Source organism: Python bivittatus, unplaced genomic scaffold, assembly GCF_059951505.1.
Source record: "Python bivittatus isolate LINGU-HERP-01145 unplaced genomic scaffold, Pbiv_v1 ctg000440_np1212, whole genome shotgun sequence".
NCBI lineage: Eukaryota > Metazoa > Chordata > Lepidosauria > Squamata > Pythonidae > Python > Python bivittatus.
The window spans coordinates 8630165-8649765 of record NW_028277063.1 but is presented as its reverse complement, the minus strand read 5'-3'; the positions used below and the strand labels follow the sequence as shown (position 1 = coordinate 8649765).

General features: G+C 37.1%; 1 pseudogene; it reads left to right on the top strand.

The window, feature by feature from the left end:
- Positions 1 to 7964: 7964 nt before the first annotated feature.
- On the top strand, positions 7965 to 13318 carry LOC112542883 (vomeronasal type-2 receptor 26-like; annotated as a pseudogene).
- Positions 13319 to 19601: the final 6283 nt, after the last annotated feature.

Here is a 19601-nt window from a genome sequence, read left to right as displayed (position 1 = left end):
TATATAATTATGATTACCTATTACTTACAAATTAATATTAATTTATGCAGACAGTCTATCAATGAACAGAAAAGTTTTGTTTAATATATTTTTTGTTACAAATTCTAATTACAATAGTAAAAACAAATACAAAGTAAACTGAGAGAAAGGGGAATTCTGAAGGAGGAAATGGCAGACTGAAAACTGTTCTGCAAAAAGTGGAGCTGACGACCGTGCTGAAGAATGAAGAGCCAGTGGGTAGGCTGTCTCTTCTAACGTCTCCGGACAAAGAGAGGACACAATATCACCTGCAAGTGCTCCAGACAGTTGTTCCTTATGAGGAGACTGTAAGACAGTGGTCTGCGATGGGTTTTGAGCACTGGGAGATAAGGGAATAGACATCTTGCTCAAACCACAGTCAATACATTTATTTGTTTGTTTGTCAAATTTATATATGCTGCTCATCTCACTGTATAAATGACTCTACCTTTAAAAAGACACTGAATTCACATACTTTTCTAATCATATTTGGAAAATGCTTGTGAACTACTTTTCAACTATTACAGACCTTTGGATCGGCAAGTCTGAAAGCCCTGGGTGAGTCTGCCTTCAATCCTCAATGAAAGAAAAAATTAACTATAAGCTTAAGAATTTAAAAAGTTGAAATAAGCTGTAAAAATGTGATGGAATGGAATTATGAAGGCCAGGCTCAGGGACATAAGCGTTTTTTTAGCTCGCCAATGGAGCGTGGGAACTACAAGAGGATGAGACTGGCACCTGCCTGAGGAATTCGCACTATTGGGAGCTGGGGTTTCAATCTGGGAAGATTCTTGCTAGAGGTTGTAGCTAATAAACATAGCTGGACTGATTTTGCATTGTCTCTTGGAGTTCCTTGGGCTAGGCCTGACATCACTCTTCCCAGACTCAATCCCCATCTCCCAAGTCAGCCAGCCACAACAGTGTGGATTCCTCAGGGAGGTGCCAGTCTCATCCTCTTGTAGTTCCCACACTCCATCGGTGAGCTAAGAAAATGCTTATCTCCCTGAGCCTGGCCTTCATAATTCCATTCCATCACAAAAAACCTAACTAAGACTTTGATTTTAGAAAGTTATAAATGGATTAAGGATAAATTTGAAATAATATTTTGGAATTACTTATAAAGAATCTTTCCTGCTGGAAAATGGACTTGTTTTGATTTTTTTCTAAAACATAATAGAAATAAACAATTTTTAAAATTGGACACTACAGGGAACTAAAGATTTTAATTAAAGGAGAAGAATACATAAACCTGATTAACAGCTACAAAATGATGCAAAATATTATAATATTGGAAATTCTGACAGACTCTTTTGAAAAATGGATTCAGAAATTAATATCAACAATGTCAGTAGCAATTTTTGTTTTTATAGATAGACTGTATATAATATTGGATTTACAGAAGAGGTTTTTCAAAGCCTGGAGGAATCTTGTGAGAAGAGGCAAAAAAAAAGAAATAAAAAGAAATCTAGTTCCAATGGACTAAAGATTAGATTGTTAGAAGTAAAGGGAAGGAATATAAAGTTGGCTTATTTGATGAAGGTTAACATAGGTATGTTGTTATTTCTGGTAACCCTTAATGCATTTTGCTGACACCAGGACTGAAATGATGATGCTTTATGGATTCGTTTATAGATAAGAGATGGGACGTGGGATGAAGAGATCATTGGTTGTAAATTAAGAGGAGGTCAAAAGTTACTAGAATTGTTTATACTTGTGATGAAGGTTGGAAGGTTGGTATATTTTACTTTTTCTTTTTTTTTTACTTTTCTTTCTTTTCCTATTTTCTACATTTTTTGTTTTCCTTTGCACTTTGCACTTTTTTCTACTCTTCTTCCTTTCTTTAGCTTGTATTGATTTCTACTGTTGTAATTATAGTTTTTAATAAAACTATTTAAACTTAGAGAAAGAGAAGAAAATGGAAAGAAAAAATAAAAAGTTCAAGAAAACCCAAGAGGAGAGGAGAGGAGAGGAGAGGAGAGATTGGAACATAAGTGTGATTGTTGCTGTTGTTGTTTAGTCGTTAAGTTGTGTCCGACTCTTCGTGACCCCATGAACCATATTGCGCCAGGCCTTCCTGTCCTTCACTGCCTCCCTGAGTTTGCTCAGTTTCATGCTCATTGCTTCAGTGATGCTATCTAACCACCTCATCCTCTGCCGTCCTCTTCTTCTTTTGCCTTCAATCTTTCCCAGCATCAGGATCTTCTCCAAAGAGATCTCTCTTCGCATTAGGTGACCAAAGTATCTGAGCTTGAGCTTCATTATCGATCCTTCCAATGAGCAATCAGGGTTGATTAACTTTAAGATTGACTGGTTTGACCTCCTAGCAGTCCAGGGGACTCTCAAGAGTCTTCTCCAGCACCACAGTTCAAAGGCATCAATTCTTCGCCACTCAGCCTTCTTTATGGTCCAGCTCTCACAGCCATACATTACTACTGGAAAAACCATAGCTTTGACTATGCAGATCTTTGTCGGCAAGGTGACGTCTCTGCTGTTTAATATGCTCTCTAGGCTTGCCATAGCTTTCCTCCCAAGGAGCAAGTGTCTTTTAATTTCATGGCTGCAGTCTCCGTCTGCGGTGATCTTGGAGCCCAAATAAATGAAGTCTGTTACTGCTTCCATTTCTACCCCTTCTATTTGCCAGGAATTGATGGGGCCAGATGCCATGATCTTAGTTTTTTTAATGTTGAGTTTCAAGCCAGCTTTCGCACTCTCCTCTTTCACCCTCATCAAGAGGCTCTTTAGTTCTTCTTCACTTTCTCCCATTAGGGTGGTATCGTCTGCATATCTAAGGTTGTTGATGATTCTCCCTGCAATCTTAATTCTGGCTTGTGATTCTTCCAGCCTGGCATTTCTCATGATGTACTCTGCATATAGGTTAAATAAGCAGGGTGACAGTATACAGCCTTGTCGTACACCTTTCCCTATTTTGAACCAATCGGTTGTTCCATGACCGGTTCTAACTGTTGCTTCTTGGCCCGCATACAGATTTCTCAGGAGACAGGTAAGATGGTCTGGTACCCCCCTCTCTTTAAGAATTTGCCACAGTTTGTTGTGATCCACACAATCAAAGGCTTTTGCATAGTCAATGAAGCAGAAGTAGATGTTTTTCTGGAACTCTCCTGCTTTCTCCATGATCCAGCGAATGTTGGCGATTTGATCTCTAGTTCCTCTGCCTCTTCGAAACCCAGCTTGTACATCCGGTAGTTCTCGGTTCATGTATTGCTGAAGCCTAGCTTGTAGGATTTTGAGCATAACCTTGCTAACATGTGAAATGAGTGCAATTGTGCGATAGTTTGAGCATTCTTTGGCATTGCCCTTCTTTGGAATTGGAACATAAACTGACCTTTTCCAATCCCGTGGCCACTGTTGCGTTTTCCAAACTTGCTGGCATATTGAGTGCAGCACTTTAACACCATCATCTTTTAGTATTTTAAATAACTCAGCTGGAATACTGTCATCTCCACTAGCTTTGTTGTTAGCAATGCTTCCTAAGGCCCACTTGACTTCACTCTCTAGGATGTCTGGCTCAAGGTCAGTGATCACACCAGTGTGGACATCAGGGACATTAAGATCTTTCTTGTATAGTTCTTCTGTGTATTCTTGCCACCGCTTCTTAATCTCTTCTGCTTCTGTTAGGTCCCTGCCTTTTTTGTCCTTTATCATGCCCATCTTTGCGCTAAACATTCCTTTGATATCTCCAATTTTCTTGTAGAGATCTCTAGTCTTCCCCATTCTATTGTTTTCCTCGATTTCTTTGCATTGTTCATTTAAGAAGGCCTTCTTATCTCTCCTTGCTATTCTCTGGAAATCTGCATTCAGTTGCTTATATCTTTCCCTTTCACCCTTGCTTTTCGCATTCCTTCTTTCCACAGCTATTTGTAAAGCCTCATCAGACAGCTATTTTGCTTTCTTGCATTTCTTTTTCTTTGGGATGGTTTTAGTTGCTGCCTCCTATACAATGTTACGGACCTCCGTCCATAGTTCTTCAGGCACTCTGTCTACCAAATCTAATCCTCTAAATCTATTCATCACCTTCACTGTGTACTCACAAGGAATATGATCTAAGTCATACTTGAGTGGTCTAGTGGTTTTCCCTACATTTTTCAATTTAAGCCTAAATTTTGTAGTAAGAAGCTCATGATCTGAGCCACAGTCAGCTCCTGGTCTTGTTTTTGCTGTCTGTATAGAGCTTCTCCATCTTTGGCTGAAAAGTATATAATCAATCTGGTTTCGGTATTGACCATCTGGTGATGTCCATGTGTAGAGTCGTCTCTTGTGTTGTTGGAAAAGAGTGTTTGCTATGACTAGCTTGTTCTCTTGACAGAACTCTATTAGCCTTTGCCCTGCCTCATTTTGTACTCCAAGGCCAAACTTGCCTGTTATTCCGATTACTCCTTGACTTCCGACTTTAGCATTCCAATCCCCTATGATGAAAAGGACATCTTTTTTTGGTGCTAGTTCTAGAAGGTGTTGTAGGTCTTCATAGAAGCGGTCAACTTCAGCTTCTTCAGCATCAGTGGTTGGGGCATAGACTTGGATGACTGTGATATTGAATGGTTTGCCTTGGATATGCACTGAGATCATTCTGTCGTTTTTGAGGTTGTACCCCATTACTGCCTTTCCCACTCTCTTATTGACTATGAGTGCAACTCCATTTCTTCTAAGGGTTTCTTGGCCACAGTAGTAGATATAATTGTCACCTGAATTAAATTCACCCATTCCTGTCCATTTCAATTCGCTGATTCCCAAGATGTCGACGTTCAATCTTGTCATCTCATGTTTGACCACATCCAGCTTGCCTTGGTTCATAGATCTTACATTCCAGGTACCTATACAATATTGTTCTTTACAGCATCGGACCTTCTTTTCGCTTCCAGATACATCCACAGCTGAACGTCCTTTCGGCTTTGGCCCAGCTGCTTCACTCTTTCTGGAGCTACTTGGAATTGCCCTCCACTCTTCCCCAGTAGCATATTGGACACCTTCCGACCTGAGGGGCTCATCTTCCGGCATCATATTTTTCCTTCTTTAAGTTCGTCTTTGTATGAACACTGATAATACAAAGAACTTAAGGCAGAAACTTTAACTTTCCGTACTACTTACATAATAATACTATGGAAAGTAGTACCACATGTGGTACTGGGCAAGCAATTCTTTAAACCAAAATTAACTTTTCATAGCCTAACACTGCTGCTTAGGGAGGCAACTTCATGATCCTGGAAAAAGATGGAAGTTTTTAAGGAGATGCATCTAAGGGTTTTGTTTGTCTTGCACATATTCTGAAACAAGTTTTGCTTTTGCATTTTGGCCTAGCTTTAGAATCAAACATGGACCCCTCATTCTTTGCTGTAATCTCACTTCTTCTCTTCTCAAAAACTTTTCCTTCATTATTTGGTGACTGGGAGACTCATTCTATCCTTGTTGTTTCATTAATGGAGGTAGTGTGTTTGGAAATGAAAACCACATTCTTAATTCTATGGAGAAATTGAACTTTAAAGCTTGTAATTTTGTCTCCCTCTTATAATTATCAAAAAGGCTATTATTAATTTTGCTGCTTCTAAAAGGCCTGGTTGCCAATTTATTTCTACAAAGAATGAGGACTGAGTGTTGATGGACAGTTTAAATATTCCATGTGTGTTTTAAAATACTGTTTTTAGGGGCAGGCAAGATCATTATCCAAATGGTATCTCAGAACCAGTTTTATTTTGAGGTTCAGAACAGAATGAGAGTCATGTGAGGAACACAGAGAGGTTCAGTTCAACCTAATCTATTCTTCAAAACCATTAAGCATTATATGGAAATGAGAGAATAATTTCAGCTGAGAGTAATGTTTAATATGATTATATTGAGTCTTCTGTTCCTGCTATTGCCACGTATGGTTTGCAAGGCTGAAATAATAAAATGCAGAATCAGAAATCCTGTCCCAATTGTTCATAATTATTTTCAACCAGGTGATCTAATCGTTGGTGGCATTAGTTTCTTCATCTTCATGCCTAAAGATGTAGAAAGCTTTGAAGAAGATCCCCATCGTTTGATTGTTGGTGAACTCCTGTAAGACATTATGATGGTGGTGGTGATGATGATGATGATGATGATAACTATATCACTCTAGATTACAGCTGTAACAATTCATGTTATAAGTCACAAATAGCTGCAGAGATGCAGACACAGTTTTTTTCATGTAAAATCTCAATAAGATGCTGGTTCTTAAATCATTTATTATTTCTTGGTGCTCCATAAAGGAAGCACACAGCTGCAATCTGTATTACTTAAATTAAGGGGGGGGGATGCATTAATGATAAATTGTCCACACTTTGCTGTGTATATTCAGATAGGGGGGATTGCAGAACCTTAAGATAATTTTAAATTTAATATACTTTTCTCTGTGAAATGTATTTAAGAAAATGTATTTATTAAAGCATAAAGCAATGTGAATTCAGTTTCAGAAATTGATCTAACGATACCCCTGTTTCAAAAATTAACCATTAATAAGCTTTAAACATTACCTGTTAGGCAGGAACTTTGGATTCCTGTAGTCCTTCCATGCAAGTTGCTATTGTGATGAGCAAAAAACAATATAAGGTTTTTGGTTTTGTATATTATATTCATTATCATATCATATCATATCATATCATATCATATCATATCATATCATATCATATCATATCATATCATATCATCATATCATTATATTATATTATTATTATTTTATTTCCCAGATTTCTCTCCAACTAATAGTTTAGGTAGGTTGGGCTAAGAGAGAGTGAGTGGCCGAGATTTGCCCAGGGAACTCCCATGCTGAGGGTCAACTGGAACCTGGGTCTTTCCCCTCCCAGTTCATCCCTTAATCACTATAGTACTTGGAGACAAGGCACATCATTGCAGAATTTCAAGAAGGGTATTTATGGAAAACAGAGAAATTTGTTCTAAGATAAGAATTGACAAATATTCCATTCCAAACATGTATTCAAGTATGAAATGTTGGAAACCAATGTGTTTTAGTAAAAGGAAATGAAACCCTTGTATTAGAGGCATACTGTATCACTGTGTAACAGAAATGACACTGCAGATTTGGGAAGACTGAAGAAATTTTCATTTACACTGGAGTAGAAAAAAATTAGTATTTCTCGCAAGTCCTCCCCCACATTGTTCCTTTTCCCTTTATATTTCAATTTTAAGCTGAGAAGAAAAGATAAGGCAGACTCTTTGGATGTCAGGAACAGGTAGAACTCTTCTTTGAGATACAGAGTAACTGCTGGGAGTTCAACATGCCAAACCAAGGAGCACATAAGCAAAGTAAGTTTATTCAAGCCTGAAATAATGGAATGGACAATTTAGATTTTTAAGTCTTAGCGGAAGCCAGTTTGAAAATTGAAAACCTCTGAATTTGCATGCAGCCTTTGCCACTCGGAAGGCTTTTCAAATCTGACACTTCTAGAGATCACCACTCGTCCACCACCCAATGAAAATCTATATCCTTTAGATTCATATGAATAACCAACAAATCTCAAACGCTGTGTTTTTGGTTGGTTTTTTCTTCTTTGAGACTGAGGAATTTGTATATAAGCAAAAGTACCAAACGTACACAAATGTTTCAAGCATGGATATTTACCATACAGCAAAAAATAAGGAACTTCATTCACAGCTGAATTCCAGTGTCTATTCATGAGAAACACTGCTGTTAACATTGCCTCACCCCAAAAATGAGATGGTACCTGTCCATCCTGTAATAGACTATCCTTTAACACTTTCAGAATGCCCACCTTGTGTTCAGCTACCCCGTTTTCTACAGACATGCCAACATTTGTTAATCTGTTGCTTGTTTTTGTTTGATAGGTGCTTTTCCATGACAGTTGAACCTTCTGGAACTCTCAGTAGGCTGCTTTTTCACAGGACAATCTTTTAGAAAATGTTTGGTAGAATGACAACGAAAGCATTTCCTCACCATGCACGCAGTCTCTGTGCCAGTAGAAGGGCGCTGCTTTACGTCATCAAGTTTCTTCTTTGATGTTATCTGTAACTCCCTCAAGCACTGTGTCTCCTGCAATCTGTTGGTCAGATAATCCACGGTCAGATTGGCAGGTGGGAGAGCTTGGACAGCTTCCACAAGCATCTCAAATGAATCATCCAGGCTCGAAAGAATTATACATGCCTTTTGTTGCTCTGAAATCTGCACATTACGATCTGCCAGCTCAGCAAACAAAGTCTTCATCTTATGCAGGTGCTCAATCACATTAGTTCCTTGCTCCAATTTAAGGTTATACAACTGCTTTGACAAACTTACGATGGCAGCTGAAGTCTGTCTTGCATAGATGTTACGCAAAGCCACCCAGCATCCGTTAGCAGTTTCCAAATCACGAACATGCACTAGTTCTGAAGACTCAAGTCCCAATATTAAATTACCATATGCACGGTCCAGCAGGACTTGCTCAGCATCTGTGGGCACAATTGGAGCGGGGTTGTTTACAAAACGCCAAAGCCCCTCTTTCATGAAGAAATATTTCATCTTTATACTCCAAGTCTGGTAATTCTTTGGATTCAATCTTTCACACGGAAGGCTCACTGCCGCTATAGGTGCCGCCGCCATGTTTTACGATTATAACAGGCACTTAGACACAGAGAAAAAATCCAAACTTCAAACAAACCGTTCACAGGCAGGGTAATAAATCCATAAATCACCCTTCACTCAGGAATTTCAGTCCTGGCTTGCATCGCTCCTGGCCTCCGTCCGGGGCACAGTCCTGGAACAGCATTCCTGAAACCTCATGCCTGGAACCTCTGGGCACTCTGGGTTCTGGTTCTGGGTTCTCTGGGCTCTGGGCCCATAACCTGTTGAGCAGAGTACAGCAGTGCTCCCAGAAACCCTTTACCCAGGGAAAAAGTACACCAGCATGATAGGTTTGCACACTGCAATGTCCATATCTTGTTCTCCAAAGAAACTCAGCCAGAAAATATATACTATCTGGTTGTTTATTGATAAAAATGCAAAACTTCATAAAATACAAGATGCATACAAAATATAGGAAAAAACACTTCTTCTCATATATTCAGCATCCAAGACTTATCTACAAAAACAAAGTCTCTAGCCAAAAACTCTCAGAGAAGAGGTACACTACTTGGTTATTAGTTACAACTACATAATCCATAAATCTACATACCTACATAGTGGCTGCAACTACAACTGCAACTGTAACTGCAGAACATAAAATTCTCCAGTTATATTGGCACTCCATGCCCCCCCACTGGGTAACCAGCATACACACGCCAATAGGTGGCAGTAATTAGCAGTATATGTGCACAACACACAGTCACAAGTTACAGTAACAATAACAGCTTTGTCACATGACTCATATAGCCATAATATTGTTGTACAGATAACGGGATGAACTTCTTTCCCATGAGAAAATCCTGACAAGTAAAGCATGAATTATCATCAAACATACAATTTTTCAGCCCCTCTGTTGATCTCCAGCCATTTATTTCTAAAAGTTGGTTGAAAAATTGAATTCATTAGATCCTCCCTGATGTTTATATCTCTAATTACAGCATGCAATGAACTTTTTTTCCTTTCATTCCTTGCCAAGAATAGTGAACACATTATTATATTCATGTATTAAATAAATATTTTTTGCCTAACATGGTATATTTTTTAGTATTCAAAGATGCATGGATTTATTGGGCTAATTTTCTTTTTATATCGTCATAGTGAATTGATGCTGTATAATAATTTTGGTCAAGAATGACATATAACCAAATTAAATGTTAGAGTACCTGGAGGAACACCAGCACATTACAGTTAAGAGGCATCTTCATGCAAATTGTTTTAAACCAAAGGGTTCCATGTGGTATCAACTGATTCTGTATGTTAATGGTACTCAATTTTTTTTACAAATATCTGTGTATTCTTTCTATATTCAGCTTCATTTCTTTTTGAAAAGAGTCTCATTCAACAACAATGTTGGGGATGAAATTTCTTTTGACCAAAATGGAGAACTGGTTACAGGACTGGATATTGAGAATTGGATCACATTCCCAAACCAATCCTTCAATAGAGTGAAAGTTGGGAAGCTGGATCCTTGGGCTGCTGAAGAAAAAAAATTCACCATTCATGACGAAGCCATCACTTGGCACAGCACTTTCAACCATGTAGGTTCTGAATGTAGATAATTTTGCTTGAAAGTGGGATGATATCTAAATGATATCAGCTATATTTCATTTGAAATGGAAATAATATTGTAGGTTTATTATTTCAATTGACGTGCATTGCTCTAGAAATGGGAATAATTGTAAGCAGTATAGGAATTGCACATTTCTGAAAAGCAGTGAGATCTAATTAATTTCATGAAACATGATTGGGCTTCCAAGCATACAATAATCATAATCACAATAATTTATTAAACTTGTATCCCACCCAGTTCTCAATGATTCTGGGTAGCTCACCACAATAAACAAAATTGCGATAAAATCAATTAAAAAAATGATAAAAGATGGCAAACGTGATAATCTTAAAAAGTAAATGGAGCTATATAGAACACTTTTAGACATATTTTATTGTAATGGCTACTGTAATTTTATATAATCTAATTTATTCTTAGTCTTATTACCATTGATTGAAGTTATGCTAGATTAATTTGCAAAGTTTTATATATTCAGTACTTTTTACATCTTCAGTTAGATGTATAGGATATACTGAAATATATATATATATATATATATATATATATATATATATATATATGAGAGCTATGTTATTTTTTACTTCTCCAATACTTCCTATAAAGATTAAGAGTATGCAAAGTTTGGAAAAGTTCTTTGATTTGATTGAACCTAAGACCTGAAGTAACCTAAATCACCATGAACTCAGTAATTTTGTTCATAATTTCTATATTATCCAGAAGTAAGAGATTAAATATCTGGAAGTGTTGATGAGTCCCACTGAAGTAAGCATAACATTGCTGTCTGGTCTGAATCTAAAATATTTTCCAAATTAGGAAAAAAACTTTAAAAAACCAAAAAACCCAGGTTATTTATACAAGTTGTTGATCAGCAAGTAGAATCCAATATTGCATAGTTTTGATGTTTAGGATTATGAGGAACAAGAAAAAATCCTTAGAATTAGTCTTGATTTGCTAAAGTTTAGTCCACCATGATTTAATACTTTTTTTTCTAAATATTTGATTGAGTGCTAATATTTTCTTTCTTATTTTATTTATTGGGTAGACCCTACCTATTTCGGTGTGTACAGAGAGTTGCCTCCCTGGTTATTTCAGGAAAAAGCAGGAGGGGAAGCCGTTTTGTTGCTATGATTGCCTTCCATGTCCGAAAGGGAAAATGTCAAGCCAGAAAGGTAAGAGGCATCATGAGTTGAGTTTATCTTATGGTTGTGAAGGACATAGCAGGCAGTTCCATTGATTTTGGAAGTATGGAAACTAATGTACAGGTAGTCCTTATGTCAATAGGTTTGTAAAATTTTTCATTAAATGGTGCAGTCATTATGCGAAGCATCATGTGACTGCACCCAAATTTACAACATTTTCTGCAGTGCTTTTTAAGCAAATGACTGTGGTTCTTAAGTGAATCACATGTTGTTAAGTGAATCATGTGGTTCCCCATTGATTTTGCTTCTTGGAAGCTGGCTGGGAAGGTTGCAAATGGCGATCATGTGCCCCTGGATCTATCCTACATACTGCAGCTATCCTACATACGTGCCAGTTGCCAAGTGCCCAAATTTTGTTCATGTGACCACAGGGAAGCTATCTCTAGCAAATCCATACCACATGGTAGAGAAACCAATAGATTGGTTGCTATATGGATAATGTAAGGCAGTGTTGGGGAATCCTGGGAGTTGAAATCCACATATCTTAAAGTGGCCAATTTTGACAACAGTGATGTAAGGGGGAAAGGCATCTCCTTTCCTCCTTTTTTCTTCACCAAATTGGTACTTGTTTGTTAAACAATGAACAAAATTAGACATAAATGAACTGCAAGCAACACAATTCCACTATAGATATATATTTTTAAATATACTGATTAGAGGAACCTGTGGAAGATTATACCCCATAAAAACATGATACAACAACAAAATCAAATATATATGTAAATAAGGACAATTAAAACCACAGAGTAATATATAAGGAACATGAAAAGACAGTCCTTTAATTACCCCCCCCCCCACACACACACAAATATATAGATATACATATATTTTCCTCATGACCAAATGCATCAGTAGCCACATGGATAAGGTCAGTGCCAGCCTCGCTTTCAGGTAAACAGCATATCAAATACCTATGTAATAAAACAATAATTGAATGATCATACTGCTTTTTATATACATGTTTGTTTATATCTACTTAAATTCCACACATGCAGGTTTGTTCTGAATGCCCAGAAGATCAATATCCAAATAAGGACCAAGATTCATGTCTTCCCAAGAAAATATCTTCCTTGTCCTATAAAGAACCAATGGGAATAAGTCTAGTCATTCTGGCACTTTTCTTTTCCCTCTGCACAATTGGGGTGCTGGCAACATTTCTGAAGTATCACCATACTCCCATCGTCAAGGCCAATAACAGAAATCTCACCTACATTCTACTCATCTCTCTCCTTCTCTGCTTCCTTTGCTCACTGCTGTTCCTTGTTGCACCAGGCAATATAATATGCCTCCTTCGACAAATTAGTTTTGGCATCATCTTCTCCATGGCAGTGTCTCCTGTGCTGGCAAAAACCATCACTGTGGTTCTGGCTTTCATGGCCACCAAGCCAGGATCCAGGATGAGGAAATGGGTGGGAAGACGACTGGCCACCTCCATTGTTCTTTCCTGTTCCCTGATTCAAGCAGGCATCTGTACAGTGTGGCTCTTCACATTTCCACCATTTCCTGACATTGACACCCATTCAGAAATTGAGGAAATCATCCTGCAGTGCAATGAAGGCTCAGCTACCATGTTCTATTGTGTCCTGGGCTACATGGGCTTTTTGGCGGTTGCCAGTTTTACAGTAGCATTTTTTTCCAGGAAGCTCCCCAGCAGTTTCAATGAAGCCAAATGTCTCACGTTCAGCATGCTGATCTTCTGCAGTGTGTGGCTCTCCTTTGTTCTATCCTACCTGAGCACCAAAGGGAAATACATGGTGGCTGTGGAGGTTTTCTCCATTTTGGCCTCCAGTGCTGGGCTGCATATATTTCCCCAAATGTTACATAATCATTTTTAGGCCTGAGTTAAACAACAAGGAACAACTAATAAAGAAAAGATTTGATAAGATATACACAAAAGTATTTTCAGTATTTCTTTACTTTTAAATCTATACTAAGTAAATCAGTAGAATAGAAGGTTTTCTACTTCTTTTACCTAGTGGAATGTGTAGGCATTAAATGGAATGGAGTTAGCAACTGATCTCTGTCTTAAACACATGTAGGTAGAGTATAATCAAGTTGTAGAGTTGTATTTTCACATGTTATGATTAGATTTGAAGAAATGTCAGTAGCATTTCTGGAAATGATCAATGGTATAAAAAAAAAAGTTTTAAATGCAGCTAATTATCTCTTCTCCTCTAATAGCTCATAAGTAGGGAACAAGCAATTTCCAAACATAATTAGAAAAATGTTTGCAAATGTAGTGTCCTTTAAAAGGCACTGACTGCAGTTGCAAGCAAGATCGCTATTTGTGTTGTCTCCCAGTGCTGAAATCCTTCCAGGGACATTAACTGTTCAGAGTGCATGAGGACAATTTCCAATCCTCTCATTTTTTGGAGACATTCCAAAGTGTTGGTCAACACACCAGCTCTTCGTTCTTCACTGTGGTCATCAGCTCCAGATTTTGCAGTGCTGTCACTATTTCTTCCTCCAGAAGATTTTTAAACGTTTGTAAAATCTTTTAATAAAATGTATTAAGAAAAGAAAAACAAAAAACAAAAAGGACTGAGGTCAGGCCCTGGAGTCATAGAGATTTTTATTACTAAAAAAGACAGTAAAGAAAAAGGTCACGTGGAACTTTGGAAAAGAAATGTTGCTATCTTGTTACATCTCTACTATGCTGTATTTAAAATACGTCTATAAATAAGAACATAATATCATGTTTTCCAGTTTTTTTATTGATAGGTATATTTCTGCCACCCTGCTCATCCCAAGATGACATGTCTCTCTTCATCCTATTAACAGGATAGAATAGTGTAATGTGTCAAGGTGACAGATATATTCTTCATAAGTCCACAGAGAAAAATTCAAAGGCCGAATTTTGCAAATATACAGCATATCCCCTTCCCTTCCCTTCCCTTCCCTTCCCTTCCCTTCCCTTCCCTTCCCTTCCCTTCCCTTCCCTTCCCTTCCCTTCCCTTCCCTTCCCACAAGCCAAGCTGCAAGGCTCCATTTTTACTGAACTCTCTCATACATCAAGGCATAAACCTGCTTATCAGTCTGGAGTGTACTTGTGATACATATAGCATTTCATGATAAATTTAAGTGTGGTACTGATCAGTCTTAGCATATTTGGGCCAGGGTGTTATAATAAGGTTTTAAAGTCCAGTATGACTGCATTCATACTAATGATGTTCTCTACAATAGTATCTAGTATAATAGATACTCAGAATGCAAACATAAAGATGGGGAAAACACCACCTTAAATAGCAAAGTGTATAAGAAGTGATTGTACTCTCAGGTTGATTTAGGGCAATCATGTGACGTTTTCTGATATGCAATAAAGATGTTTATCTAACCAAGCCAACTTGAGTGTCTAACTAGCTTCTGCTGGGTTCCATGCAGGGAGCCTGACAATGTCATTTGGCCTAGTCACAGTGTTTCCAGAAGAGGTATGGTAGCTTAGCTGGTAACCAGGTTTGCTAAAACTAAAATGGATCCATGAATCATAACAGTAACATGAACTTTTTTTGCCAATTTGTTTCTTTTATTACTAGTTCCCACTTATTTTACAACATACAATGAATGACTTAGGTTTTAAGCATTCATACTAATGCTGTTCTCTACAGTAATATCTAAAGTAAAGATGACCTCACATGCTTACATCCCATGCACTAGGGGATATCTTTTATTACTAGTTGCCAATTAATTTACAACAGCGGCTGTCCAAAAACCAACATCAGCTTAGTACGGACGTATGTAACAAGGATGACACTTCCATCTATCCATCTAATAATATCTGTTTTACAATGAGCATCTGCCAAACACCTTAAAGATGAGAGATGTTCTTGAACACACATTCACATTAAAAGGGTATTGAGCCTTCACATGCAAGCACTTGGTTCTCAAATTGTACCCCACCCCATGTTGAGAGAAAGCCATCTTTGGAAGTTCTGGCTTAATACACAATGGCTAAGCAGAAAGATGCTGGAAACAAATATATATGGTGATGGAAAGAGTTTTTAAAAATAACATTAAATGAAACCAGAACTTTTCTTAAATGAACTACTGATTTCCGGATTTATTGATTAAAAAGGTTTCTTTATGGGAAGAAGGGATCTATGATATGCAATATGGGAGGGCGGAGATGGTAATTACTATGTTTGTAACTGCTCCAAAAAAGATTGGAAGTTGCTTCTTCAGATATCTTTCTTTTTCTTGCATTTCCTTCCATCTATCCATCTAATAATAGACAATAAGCATCTGCCAAGCACCTTAAAAAATGAGAGTTGTTCTCGAACACACATGTACATTGAAAGGGTATTGAGCCTTCACATCCATTTACTTTGTTTTGAAATTTTACCCTACCCCTTTTTGAGAGAAAGCCATCTTTGGAAGTTCTGGCTTAATGTTCAATGTGTTTGCTAATATAGCAATATTTCCCAGGTCTCCCTTTCTCTCTTTAAAAAAAAGGTCTTCTTTCATTAAAGAATTGATTTCTCTGAGATTTGTTCATCTGAAAATGACATTTATTAGCCAGATTGGCATGATAAGTATTTACAAATGAGAAAACAATTTTTTCACAACGCCACAGAGAAATGAAAATGTAATTATTGCAATTTTCCCTCCACATGTAATCGCCAGAAATACGATTGTTAATTCTGCTTGCCCTTAAAGCCATGATATCAAATATATATGCAATAGAAGAATAAGAGCTTAGTCTTTATGAACAGCACAAATAGTCCCTGGCTGTTCACATCTGGAGCTAAAGTGTAGGTAAGCTAAAGGCTACCAGAATTATTCCTGATAATTTAGGACTTGTTTTCAGAGTTTCAGAATTAACTAAGTATCGTGAGGAGTGGGTGTCTGCACAGATCAACCTCATGTAACCCTGGAGATTCTAAAGCATTATCCAACAAATTCTATTGTGGACATACTGTATGTTTGGCCTAATGAACTGTATAGTTTTGCTCCTGCTGTTGTCTGATACAGTTTGCAAGTCTGACATGAAAAATTGCAAGGTTAATGATCCTCTCCCTATTCTTCACAATTATTTCCAACCCGGTGACCTCATCATGGGTGCCATTACTTCTCTTGTCTTCATGCCTCCAGATCCAGCTACCTTCTATGAAGATCCACACCATTCATTTTTAAGAGAACCCGTGTAAGTTTTTTATATCATACTGTTTAGTACTCCAGATTGTGTCCCAAAATCAGTAGAATTAGTTATGGGGTAAAATAAATTGAAATTTCTCAGTTTAATTAATTAATTAATTAATTAATCAATCAATCTTGACTTTTCTTTCTTGTTAATTTTACTTGAAGTCCTTTTTGCTTAACTGATTTATTGAATTTGGCATAGGAATGGCAATGCTTAAGGAAATGGCCAGCAATTTTTATCGAAAGAAAAAGAAATTGAAAACAACAGGCTTTTCTGCAGAGAAGATTTAAGATACATTGAAACTGCAAAAATTGCTTAGTTCTAAGACTGGTTTTTATATTAAAACCCTGTTTTTTGGTTTATATCATATATCATCTCCTTAGTGTATGTATATTTACTAATTTATTATCTATAATAATAAAAAATGATGTTGAAGGGCATCTTAGATATTTGACAGTAAGGCATTTATATTTCTGTTAAAATTAAAGGGCATTTTAATGACCTAAGGTATATTCCCTGTCAAGAGCCAGTTTGTTGTAATGGTTAAGGGATCAGGATAGAAGCTGGGAGACCATGAGTTCCAGTCCCACCTTAGACACAAAGCCAGTTGGCTCAGTCACTTTCCCTCAGCCCTAGGAAGGAGGCAATGGCAAACCACTTCTGAAAAACCTTGCCAAGAAAACTCCAAGGACCTATCCAGAATCAGACATGATTGAATGGGGGAAAAAAAGAAAAGAAAAAAAGAATTCCCTGTCAGATTAACATATGTTCTTAAAAACTATTTGCCATTTTGCTATTTGAAGGTACCGGATAATGTCATTAAATTATGTTGTTATAAATAGGAGTGGGTCATCTATAACTATACCACCCCTATATAGCAACCTATTATTAATAACATTATCCAGTACATTCAAATAGCAAAATGGCAAATAGTTTAGTTATGCATCTACCGTTCAAGACATTCTCAACAGGAATGCAGCTAATCTTTAATCATTTGACCTCAAAATGCCAGCAGTAGACAGAACCCTCCTGAGAAAGGCTATGGCATTTCAAAACACATATCTTATACTTAGCAGAAGAGTTAGAACCCAAAAATGGTGTGAGCCAAAAAATGTGAACTCCGACCTCAAAATAAACCAATATCATGAGAACTGACAACTGTGTCAGTCCACAATTTCAGTAGTTGAGTGACATTTTGATGGTGTGGCTGTATAAAGTATATTTCATTGCCAAGATAGATCAAGTGTTGCATTCAAGAACAGAATGATTTGATAGCTCATATGTTTTCTGCCATACTTTTCGTTAGATACAGAATGTATCTTATATTGCAATTGTCATTGCAGAGTCCAGACTAAGTTTTATCAGCATATTTTGGCTTTGATATTTGCTGTGAAGGAGATCAGTGAAAACCCTCAGGTCTTGCCCAACATCACCTTGGGCTTCAATATTTTTGACAGCTATGATGGAACATGGACTTACCATGCCACAATGGAACTTTTTTCACCTTTGAAGAGACTGATCCCAAATTATAAGTGTGGCATCCAGAACAACCTGATCTCATTCATTGGGGCTCTTTATTCTGAAACCTCCATTGACATGGGAGATATCTTGGGAATCTACAAAGTTCCACAGGTAGGATGTGCAGTGAGTCATGGGATCTAATGAAGTCATCTCTGACCTTTTTACATCTCTGTTACTTGTAAATATTGTATACTTATTATTGAATAAAGTCAATAAAACATATGAGTCAATAGTCAGTAAAACGTATAAAATGCAATAAAAATTCCTTGCAGAAAAGAAAAATCCAGTGGTGCAATCACAAAATATTCAGTGAATTAAGAATATTTATTTAAAAGTGGAATTATTCACCATATGCAAAATCAGTAAGAGAGTTCAGAAATAATGTATTTATTGATTGATTGTAGATATAGTAAAATAATTTATTCTTATGGAGAAGTTGAGAAAAACCTTTATTCTCAAATAGCCACAGCTGATGATATTTGTTACTTTTCTTTCTCCAAGTTAAAAAAAAATTCCCTAAAAAAGTTAGCCTCTTGATATTATTTTTAAAGAAGAGCGGGGAAAAATGTCTGTGTGCATATGTATTATTGAAAGACACAAAATATAATTTTAAATTTTATATGCAAAGATAACCTTCCTAGCTCTTAGGAAGTTTTAGTTCACCAACTACTTGTTTTGGGGGAAAATTCTTCCTTTTCTTCCCTTCTCTAAACTTACTATTACTATTATTATTATTCCTGTAGTTCATATATGGATCACATCCAGAGATGCAAGATCAAACCGAGTCCTTTTCCTTCTATCAAATGGTCCCTGATGAAAGCTATGAATACAAAGGGCTGCTTCATCTACTTGTGCACTTCAGGTGGACCTGGGTCGGGATCCTTGTAGAAGAATGTGATGGTGGAAGATTTGTGAGGATGACATTTTCAATGTTTCCTCTTCATGGCATTTGCACTGCCTTCTTAAAAAGAATTAAACCATTTTATATCAGTAGCCCATTCAATATTCTGGAGTCAATAGTAGAAACATTTTATTTTTCAATGAATAGTAAAGCCAATACAGTAGTGTTTTACGAAAGAACTCTTCTCCATTTGAGATTACTGCTACTTCTTCCTAAAGTGGAACTAGTGTCAATAGAGCCTAAAGGTAAGGTGTGGATCATGCTCTCCCAAATGGATTTTGCATCTGTGTTTTACCAAAGGAGCTGGGATATTCCAGACATCCATGGTGCCCTTGTCTTTTCAGTTTACTCTAATGAAGTTCCAGGATTTCAGCAATTTGTTCAGGAAAGGGACCATTTCTTATCAAGAGAAGATGGCTTTATGAGAGATGTGTGGGTGCATGCATTTGACTGTGAATTTCCCAGTCCCTTGATGAATGAGAAAGATAGTGGCATTTGCACAATGAGGGAGAAGCTAGAGAACCTTCCTGGGGCTTTTTTTGAAATGAGGATGACTGGACATAGCTACAATATATACAATGCAGTGTATGTTGTGGCACATGCTTTCCATGCCCTGCAGATTGAACAAAAACAGGAAAGAAAACTGT